The sequence below is a fragment of the Protomyctophum bolini genome, assembly GCF_963924005.1.
Source record: "Protomyctophum bolini genome assembly, chromosome: 19".
Lineage (NCBI taxonomy): Eukaryota > Metazoa > Chordata > Actinopteri > Myctophiformes > Myctophidae > Protomyctophum > Protomyctophum bolini.
The window spans coordinates 26,999,585-27,010,709 of NC_137880.1; the positions used below are offsets into that span (position 1 = coordinate 26,999,585).

Consider the following 11,125-nt stretch of genomic DNA (forward strand, 5'->3'; position numbering starts at 1 on the left):
ATGAAACAATGCATACCGGTGTATGCATGCTGTATATACATATATATACACACTACTATATACAGTAGAGAGTGCTATGTCTACATAAAGGAAGGAACCATGTAAATTGAACTATGACCACAAGAGGTTGCAATTTCGTCATAAATCCAAATTATCTTGCACAGTATGCCCTATTCTTATACCTGTACATTTACTCATCCCAGAGACCACCATGAGTAAAGAGGTCTATATGACATTGGCTGGGCTTGGGGTTTGCCTTAGGGTTCAATTGATACAACAATCTTAATTCTGCTATTCACACACTAACCTCCTGCTACAATTAACACAATACATATGATATGAGGGTTATTTTCAGCCAGTGTGATGACTTTATGATATTATATAATAAAATTGCCAGTAGGTAGGTACTATTTATTATAAGCCTATATTTATCATTATCTTTTGCTTTATTACTTGCAATATTGCTGAGGGCTGAACAGCCTAAACCCAATAATTGTAGGCCTGCTCCTACACATAGTGATCAAAAAGTCCACCTAAAGCATTTAGTAAATGTGGCCGTGGCACAATATGGGGGAGGCTCCCCCGGGGAGGCTAAACCAAGCCTGTAGCTAATTCATCCATGGCCAAAAGGACATAAATATCTGAGGGGACCTCCTTCTTTGTTTGCCGTTTAGTCACCTCTCTCTCCCGTCTAAAACCATTAAACGAGGAGCCGCCACTTCTCCCGTTAGCCCTGCATTCCTAGCATTCCTCCATTCTGATGTCAGGAGAGAGAAGGGACGGGACACAGACATCTGGACCTACGTTGTACCAGAGTGGTCGACCAGGGGGGCACACAGCAACAACACACCGAGGGTCCCAAAGAATGAGCAACACGTCGTTTAAAAAAAAATACTCACTCAAGTTCGGAATATTTGGTGACTGTTTAGGTTGTCTGTGTAGAAGCAGTTCTCTTTGGAGCCGTTAAGTTTTTACACAAGTCTCTGTCTATTTTTCGCCTGAATGACTGAAGATCGTTTTTTGACGCATGGAAGCGCGAAGTAAAACACAGTTTGAGGATTATCGCCGTTTAAAGGATTTTTGAAGTTCACCTCTGTCGAACTCTTCGTCGAAGGATTTTAAAAGTGAACGCCACAAATCGTCATGTAGCGCAGAATCAAGGGTGGGTGTGCTTTTTTGTTTTGTTTTTGTTCTAGTCGACCTACAACAATGGCGTTTTGAGCTCTGTTTTAGCATATATTTGGCTGTGTGTAAATAGTTTCCAGCCTATCCCCCAAAAAACTTTGTAGTCGAGTGGCTGCGCTGCAGCGATAGAGTCTCAATGAGCAGCAGCAGGCAGGCCATATGCGCTGCTTGTCCACGTAGTAGGGCACCTTCTGCCCAAGCAGACGCCAACATTAGGGGTGACGGGGGTCTAGACTCTGCGGCTGGGGTTGCGCTTGTATCATAGCTAGACCAGTGGTTCTCAACTTTCTTAGGTCGTGACCCCCCCTCCCCCCCTTAAACTGGGGACCCCCAAACAAACCCTAACAAGCACTTGGAATGTAGGTTTTGAGGCATTACATTTAGTTTGACTTGGTTCCACAGATAAGCGATGATTATTTGTGACTGTGAGCTAGGTCGACCATTTTCACAATGTATGCCCCTTTTTACCGGTATGTTATTTGACTATTTGGCATGTATTAAAGTAGCCTACATGTGTTTATAGTGTAGTTTGCACTTTTGATTCAGTAGGCCTGATGGTCTTTTCTTTCTTTTTTGAGCTAGCCTATTCAAAAGTTCTTCACCTGGGGACCCCCAAAAATGACGTGGGGTGGGATCCCATCCTGGGGGTCCTGATCCACATGTTGAGAACCACTAGTAGTAGGCCTATAGCTAATTGCTAGATTGTCAAATCAATCCATAACTGTACGCGGGATTCTAACCCGGGTCTCCCGCATATGAGACCACATTTCCACCACTCTCCACTATGTCCGCTCGTCCTTACAGAATGATGAAAATTACATTTTTATTATTCATTAAAATAAGTTCCGGATTGCAGCTTTAACTGTGAACATGTATATTTAAAGTGCAGGCTTAGACATGTAGCTATATTACCCAGCTGTCGATTTGGTTAAATCTGTTCTGTAGGCCTATACTGATAAATTAATACTGAGGTAGGCCTACTTTTAATATGCAACATTCTTTTACTAGTCTTATATTATAATGATAACACTCGATCACTATTGGTTCAGTTTTGGTGGCCTATGTGTAGGGATTTCCTAATCTAGGTAGAGTTGCACATGGATTTAATTATGCTGAAAATACACGAATACGCGTTTTAAGTGAACACACACAAGTTTCATTTAACTTGTTAAATGTGCTAGAAATGCAGTGTGGTGCACGTTGAACTCAAGGACTTGGGTATCTAGATAGGCCTGCCTGCTACACATTACAGTAAGCAGGTTTAGGCTAGATGATGTTTTTGCTGGTCTACAGTTAACAGTAGTTGTCCACTCACCTCTGCTGTGCCTGCCACTGCCACCTAAATGATGACATTAGCACATTGCTGCTGATCTGTTTGGTCTGCTCACACACTGCGCGACAGCGTTTGTGCGCGCGTGAGTGTGTAAATATATGTTTGGACATGCACCTATAGGATTAACACCATCATTGTAAACGGGGAGAGTATACGTAAAGGCAAATATAGCATTGCTGCAGGAGGCGCATAGGCCGCCTTGTACACACACACACACACACACACACACACACACAAACATCTGGCTGTCTTTATAAGCTCAGAGGCATGCTGTGTAAATTATAGTGCCAGAGCAAGTGGCTGGGGAGCATACAGCAGCTTTAAAACACTGTAAAGAAGTTGAAGGAGACAACAAGTAAAAGCCTAATTTATGCTTCGACACAATGGCGTGGAAATGAGTGAGTTTCAGTGAGCAACAGGCAACAAAGCATAAATTAGTGAGTGGGGTGCGTAGCGTAACAGTGTTAGTCTTACGTCCCAATAATCCGACTACCCAATATTCCGACCATAGAGCCCATACTAACCCTATCCCCTAACTCTAACCATAGAGCCCCATACTAACCCTATCCCCTAACTCTAACCATAGAGCCCCATACTAACCCTAACCCTAGAGCCCCATACTAACCCTATACCCTAACCATAGAGCCCATACTAACCCTATACCCTAACTCTAACCATAGAGCCCCATACTAACCCTATCCCCTAACCCTAACCATAGAGCCCCATACTAACCCTATCCCCTAACTCTAACCATAGAGCCCCATACTAACCCTAACCATAGAGCCCCATACTAACCCTATACCCTAACCATAGAGCCCCATACTAACCCTATACCCTAACCATAGAGCCCCATACTAACCCTATACCCTAACCATAGAGCCCATACTAACCCTATCCCCTAACTCTAACCATAGAGCCCATACTAACCCTATCCCCTAACTCTAACCATAGAGCCCCATACTAACCCTATCCCCAAACCCTAACCATAGAGCCCCATACTAACCCTATCCCCTAACTCTAACCATAGAGCTCCATACTAACCCTATCCCCAAACCCTAACCATAGAGCCCCATACTAACCCTATCCCCTAACTCTAACCATAGAGCTCCATACTAACCCTATCCCCAAACCCTAACCATAGAGCCCCATACTAACCCTATCCCCAAACTGCACGCGGAAGCCACGGGTGAGTCTCAACCGGCCACGTAGTCGGACTAACGTGATGTCGGACTAAAGTGTGCCCCCCAAGAGGGGAGGCCTCTATGAGAAAGCCAGCAACTTGCCTGTAGTCTACTCCCCATCACTGTAGCCCAGTTGTTCTCAGTTCCATTCCAAGGACCCCCATAACTCTTGAGAGTGTACAAATGGACCTGCAAGGGACCATTTGGTTACAGACCCATCCATTTAGATAGAACCCCCTCAAAGAACCCAGATGGGTCCCTGGACCCCACTTTGAGAACCATTACCGTATATGGACGGTCATGTGGTTTAAGTATGTTATACTTTGTTGTGTGATAGTAGGGGCGGCGGTGACTCAGTGGTAGAGTGGCTGGATGGTAACTGCAAGGTTGCCAGTTCGAACCCGGGCTCCCCCAGAGTTAGTGTCGAAGTGTCCTTGAGCAAGACTCTGAACCCCAAATTGCTCCTGATGTGCTGGTTGGTGCCTTGCATGGTATCCGCTGCCATCGGTGTGTGAATGGGTGAATGTGCATTAGTAAAGCGCCTTGGATAAAGGTGCTTTATACCATTTAGTGTCCCGCTGCACCGCAGGACTGGAGGCTGTTTCAATTTACAATTTAGGCATTTACATTAAGCAAGAACAAAACATGGCGATACATAAAGACTAGTTATCATGAATCATACGTAAGCTTCAATCTGATTAGTTTAACATTACAATATTTGTTTGTAGGATGAACGTTATTTGAATAGCTTCAATAGCCTCAGCTACTTTGGTGTAGTCTGATGGTGGCATATTACAGTATACTGTATATCAGCTTACTGTGTGTGACCGCTGCATAAGCCTGCATATCTTGAGGCAAAATGTGAAAGATTGAAACATGTAAAGTGAGAAGAGAGGCAAGGCGGAAATGTTATTGTAGTCCGCTGTTGCTTAATTATAATGTTCTGACTTTTGATTACAACTTTAAGAGGAAAAGTAGGGCATACCTTTCTGTCATTTTGGGCAATTGCTCCTGCCATATGACAAGGGAAGAAGACGTTTGTTTATTGTATAAAATAAGGCAGAGACATTCATAACCCCCTTCAAAGTGTGACTCTTGTGACATTTCACACAACTTCCCCAACACAAACGGAGAGTGATTTGGAAGCTTAGTAATGTTACCTGTAAGCAATAATGCAATCATGTGGTATTGTTGTAAAATAATGTATGCAGAATGCAGATCATGGCTGTTTTGAGATCTTTGCATTTTGTGAGCAGTGCTCTTTGTCAGTCTAGCAGACAACAACAGAGGAGAGTGAGCGTGTCCCAACCTGCCCCGCTCTCCCACACTCTACCCCAGGCTCCTACCAGGTGCTATAGGTGAGCTGTCAATCACTCCTCAGCCCGCCCTCGCAACAGGTCAGCCCCCTCCATTTGCTCAACCCAACAACACAGGCACGCTGCTATGCTCACGTGTGGCTACCCCCCCCCCCCACACACACACACACACACACACACACACACACACACAGGTGAATGGTTGATGTTTGCTGAAAACATTGTTTTGAAGTAGGACTGAGCAAGTAGTACTGAGCAAAGCAAATGGATGGAATGGTATAGTGTGCAGTGCAATATATTCCCTTCAATCTCAGAGGGTTATGGTGAATGCATCACCGTAACATTGTTTTAATGTTTGTGAAAGAACATCACATGGATAACAGCCAAGTGAGCCGCCTCAGAGCCCTGCGGTGGTGAAAATATGTGAATTTACAGTATGTCTAGTTAGTACACGTCACAGAAGAAAAAAACCAATCTGGGGAGATTAGCCTGCCCTAAATGACAGCCAAACCAAATGCGTTGCTCCTGTGACTGTTCCATAAAAGCCAGTGCTTATTGAAGTCCCTGTGTTACTGCCTGAGGGTTCAGCATTAGAAAGCAGAGTCGGTGGCTTTTGGTGGCCGAGGGTAAGTAGTACAGTCACTACAGTGCATTGCGTGAGTGTGTGTATGTGTGTGTGTGTGCGTTTGTGTGATGTGGTTCCGGGAGGGGGATGGGGGGCGGGGGTATGGAAAATGTGAAGCACAGCACACTGTTTTTTCTTTCTCTCTTGCTGTAACAGAGCTGGTGGCCGTGGGCTGCCTGTCCCAGGCCAGGGGTTCTGCTGTTGTTGAGGTGGCGCGACTCCACTATCAACCTCACCGCCGCCCATGTTTATTCACCCATTCTCTCCATCCGCCCCTCGTTCTCATCATCCCCTGCCCCCCCTCCCTCTTTCCCCTGTCCAACTGTACCAACATGATAAGAGCCTGAGAGAGAACCAGCGGTGTCAACATCCCTTCTTTCCCGCAGGTCTCTCGACTTCTATCTATCTTCGCTTATCTTGCTAGTTATTTTCCCATTCTGTTGCCCACTAACTGTGGGAAGGTGGCAGTTTACCACCCTGTATTGCCTCACGCATAGTCTCATACACATGAACTTATCCTGCACACACACAAACAATGGTGGACACTGGACATTAACGAAGTACATTCAATTGAGTACTGTACTTGCTGCAAATATAAATATAAGTATTCTTTTCTTAAAAGCACACCAATACCAGTATAAGTTTGCACGCGTACGCTCACGTCTAATGCCTGCACGTCCGTTGTGTTGTTGTTGTTTCTCCGTGTCCGAGTGAGACACACACACAAATCAAACCGTACATTTTGAACGACGGCAGACAGCGGTGTGTCTTTGGCCACTGACAGTGTTGTTGTTGTTCTTTCTCTGTGAATAAGAGAGAAAGAGAGAGAGAGAGGTGAATTAGATCAAGGATAGAGAGAGGTAGGGAAAGTACAGGGAGAGAGAGCCACCAAGGGGCCAGCTGGGTTGTAAACACAGAGGTAAAGACAGACAGACAGACGGCCACAAAGTACAGGTGTGGACGGCACTTGGTCACCTAGGGCGCACAAAGTTATGCGCCCCATGGGCACAAATTAATTTGCATTGTGGGTGTGGAATTCTCTGACCAGTAGACATTTTGACTAAAGACCTGGAGTTGAGGTTTTAAGTAGCGCTGTCACCTCACAGCTAGAATGTGCTGGGGTTTTTCCCCCGCTGGGTGTCGTGTTCTCTCCTAGGTGGGGTTGGCAAAAGGGCCTTTCTGTGTGTAGTTTGCATGTTGCATGTGCTTTGGCCATGTCTCGCGCCCCCCTCCCCACCACCAATACAAACTGACTGCAAAAATAACCTTGGCGACTCCCCCCGAGGGGCCGCGACCCACATGTTTAGAACACCTGCCCTAGGGTAGGTCCCCTCACGAAAACATGCAGTAATCCTGGTCTCTATACTGCCTCCCCTGGCTAGCCGGGACGCCCTGAAAGGAATTGGTTGGAAATGGAATAACGTGTTCCTTGATGCTCCACTGTCAGGTGAAAAGAAGCGGCTTGGACTCCTCATGCATAGAAGGGAGCATGAGGTCGGTTGCTCAGGATTACATTAGATTAGACGATTGTACACTGGGTGATGAAAATCGTGGGATAAAAATATACATATAAAAGGAATAAATAAAAACTGTGGTTGAGTAGACCCACTTTGTCCTCCACTGCACACACAAACATACACATGTCCCCCTGCGCTCGTAGTTTGGTCCTACTCTCTCTCCATGACATCAAGCTTCTGTTTCCTGTGCGACGGGATGAGTCGACAGAATCACATCTTTTCCAGTTTGGAAAATGGGTCTCTGGCCTGTGTCACTGGATGTGCCCGTCTTTGATCTCTTCCTTCTCTCTGCGTTAAAGCGACAGTGTTTGGATATCCATGCCAGCCAGGCTGGAATGTTGGCATCCGTGTGTCCCATAAACCGTCAATACGGCACAAGCTCTACACATAATAAAACACATGGGTTGATCCTCTCTTTGCAAGCGTGCACGATTATATATTGTGCCAGGCATCTTTCACACATGTACTGTACTGTAACTTACTGTATGAAGTTAACCCATTCTGGACGGGTGTTTTGTTGTTTTCAGCATCATGTTATACTTTAGCTATTGAAAAATAGCACAGAGGGCCGTGCTACAAGCTTGTAGATCTGCTATTTTTTTAATATATATTCTTTCAGAGCAAACGTTTTTAACTCAAATCTTTGCTTCTGGTGGGGGCCCTGGAACATCATATTTCGCGGCCAAATATACAGATAATTCTGGGGGTTCTTCACATGAAAAAGAATGAGCACCACTGATATTTTTCTGAAAACTTTTAGGATTTAAAAGATTAAAAAAAAAATCTACCTCGGGTCTAAATGGGTTAACCATTGTACGGAATTTGTCGCTCCTCACATACTGAAAGGTATAGCATGGTGAGTGTGTGTGTGCCAAGAATCGTTTGTAAACAAAGTCAGCACTCACGTGTGTACTTCAGTGACGAGACAGTCATATAAGTACCATAAAAGGGGAGGTGTTGGCTCAAGACTGCCAGTTCGAACCCGGGCTCCCTCAGAGTTAGTGTTGAAGTCTCCTTGAGCAAGACACTGCTCCTGATGTGCTTGTTGGTGCCTTGCATGGTTTCCTCAGCCATCGGATTGTGCATGTAATGCACAATCTCTGTAAAGTGCCGTGGATAAAGGCACTATATAAATGTACCAAGAGGATTTTATTCTATTACTGTAAAATCCTGAAAATGTGTGTAAAGTGTTCCATTTGCTCACTTTCAGAGTTAAATGAACTGTGAACACAGAGCTAGTGCTATTGGGACCCCCTCCCCTCTCACACACAGAGCATGTGTGCATGTGTGTGTGTGTGTGTGTGTGTGTGTGTGTGTGTGTGTGTGTGTGTGTGTGTGTGCGCGCGCGTGGGTGTCTCTGTCCTCTCCCTGACCACAGGAGGAATGCATGTGTGTCAGAGAGAGAGAGAGAGAATGAAGAGTGATGCAAAGTCACCGTGCTTGTAAGAGGCACACTGGTTTGATTGATTGATTGAATACTTATTAACAGTCGTGTGTGTGTGTGTGCGCTGTTTAATTTGCTTTGAATTGAAGTAGACTGTCTATTCTTTTTGAAGAATGCAACACCAGTAATGCTCTGGATGTGTCTATGAACACACACACTCACACATAGTATTTTGAGTGAGACAATAACGCACATGTGAAGAGTGTCGGGTAACAAAGGGGGTCTTGATGGAGTGTTGTCCAAAGTGCCAACCAACCCCTACAGGCAGCATGACAGAGCGCTGTTTGTGCACGTGTGCCTGTGTGTAGGCTACATGGATGCTTTCGTGTCGCGCACACAAGGCAAGCGTAGCTACGCGTGAGCTTATCGTCTCTACTAGTATAGTGTCTCCTCTACCCAGCACCACATAAGAACAAAGCCTGTTTTTGTTTTGCTCAAGTACAAATTCTTTGCAGTGTCCCATTTTCAAGTCCCCTGAAAAGAAAACAACACAGTAAAATGATCAGTGTTCATTTAACGCTGAGAGAGTACTAATGGAACTCTTGGTGTTACAAATGAACACTGAGGATAAACTAAACACAGTTTAGCCAGTGATGTCCATTGTCCAACTAATTCTGTGTCTCCCAGAATATGAGAGAGTCTATTCTGGGCATGTCACAAATACACAAATATTCTGTGAAAATAGGCAATGTTGTGAGCTTGTAGACCGCTTGTATGTTCGGCAAATGGATTTTGGTAGAGGTGGAAAAAATAATGTATAGAGTAGACCCTGGCGTGACCCCGGCCAACAAAATATATTATATGGGGTTTAAGTGTTTAAGGGGACTAAAATCTTACCTCATAATCAGTGCTGCTGCTTTGACAGGCTGTGTCAGTATGGCCTCATAGCCTGCTCTCTGGAGTCACATCAAGGCCTCATTTCCTCCCAAACGGTCTCACTACTGCTGAGTGCTGAGCTGTCTGCTTCCATGATAAACCAGTGAGACAAACGAGGAGCTTGTAGAAAGTAACCACTAACCCTCTGACGTCTTACATATTAGTAAAAAGAGTTGCAACTGCGCTTGGTATGCTCCCCCCCCCCCCTCCACAACAAATATCTTCTCCAAAAATAGCTGATGTGCAAACACACAACGCAATACAACGCGTCGTAACCTGTTTGAGAGCTAGTTAGATCTGCTATTTTTGGCGTATCAAAGTGTTAAAAAAAGAAAAAAGTATTTGCTAATTCCCGGTGTTTGTTGGTAGGTGCTTGGCGTAGCCAAATGTTGTGGGCAATATTTGCAAATATTTTATGAGCCAGGGCTAGTGAGGAATGTTGACCATGTGGTAAAAAGAGGAACACTAGAGGAAGAACAGCTACGGGCTGTAAAGCACTTAACCCGTTTGTTTTGCTACAGTGCTCATGTGTAACGAGAGAGAGGGACTAGGGGGCAGGAGAGGATGGTGTGTGTGTGTGTGTGTGTGTGTGTGTGTGTGTGTGTGTGTGTGTTGGGGGGGGGGGGGGGGAGTTGAGAGAGAAAGACAAGCAACAGAGATCAGATTGATTGAGTTACACACGCTACACTTGCGTCCTCAGCGTCCTCAGCTCTCGGTGGCCTGCGTCTAATGGTTTTAACAGTAGGTGACAAAGTGCTGTTTTGTTACCGCTATTGTGTGGCTGTGAATGGAGCGAAGCACTAGGACTGCTTGGGGAGAACACACACCCACACACACGCAGGCATGCATAGTTGCATACACACACACACACACACACACACACACACACACACCACCTATTCAGCAACTCTTGGGCTTGTGGTGCCGTTTTGTGGACTGCTTGTGTTTTCACGTCTATGGAGTATGGTGATGCACAGCAAAGTCCTCAGTGTTAATTTAACTGTGTCTCTGGTGGGGCTCTGTCAGTCAGTGGGTATGTTCTGTTACACTAGCTGGTAGTGCTGTTTGTCACAGCATGTTTTGGTTTGTAAATGTCAATGATAGAGATGACCCTGTATTGATTATCCCCACCAGAGGAGGCAGCAAGGTGAAAACATCACGGGTGTCAGGGAAAGGGAACGTTGAGCTGCACTGGACTCTACTAGCTTTATCCTTTTGTCAACTGTTAACTTGTTAGCGTTAGGCTTAACTGGGGTTTGAAACAACCCCGCCTCTGCAACAACAACAACACAAAAAAGATTGGCACCAAATTTGACACCAAAATTGGCATTCAGCTATAAATTACAAGGAAAAGATGAGTAGAGTATGTTCACATATTATGGGATGTCAGAAGCATCCTTTGTCTAGCTGAGGTGACTTGCAAACGCTACGAGAGAACTCGATAAGCCAACACAACGTACAGGCTTGAGAGGGAGGGGAGAAAAAGGTCTTTCTCTCTCCTTCAGACCCTAGCTGGCACGTCGCCACAGAGAGACACCCACAGCTGTCCACCATCCACTGGACCACGGCCAGGGTTGGAGGGGCTGAGAATGGTTTCACGTATAGGCCCAGCCTGCTGCATTGAAAATGAAAAACAAATGCCTTCCCA

The 11,125-nt window shown here is 45.4% G+C and overlaps 1 protein-coding gene across 1 annotated transcript in view; it reads left to right on the top strand.

The window, feature by feature from the left end:
* The first annotated feature begins 679 nt into the window (after window positions 1-679).
* The window catches only part of LOC308334459 (tyrosine-protein phosphatase non-receptor type 14-like), a 51,541-nt gene continuing 41,095 nt past the window's right edge, over window positions 680-11,125 (top strand). The window contains exon 1 of the mRNA XM_080791219.1: window positions 680-1,162. The gene's annotated coding sequence lies outside the window, so the exon portion shown is untranslated. The remainder of the gene's footprint in view (window positions 1,163-11,125) is intronic.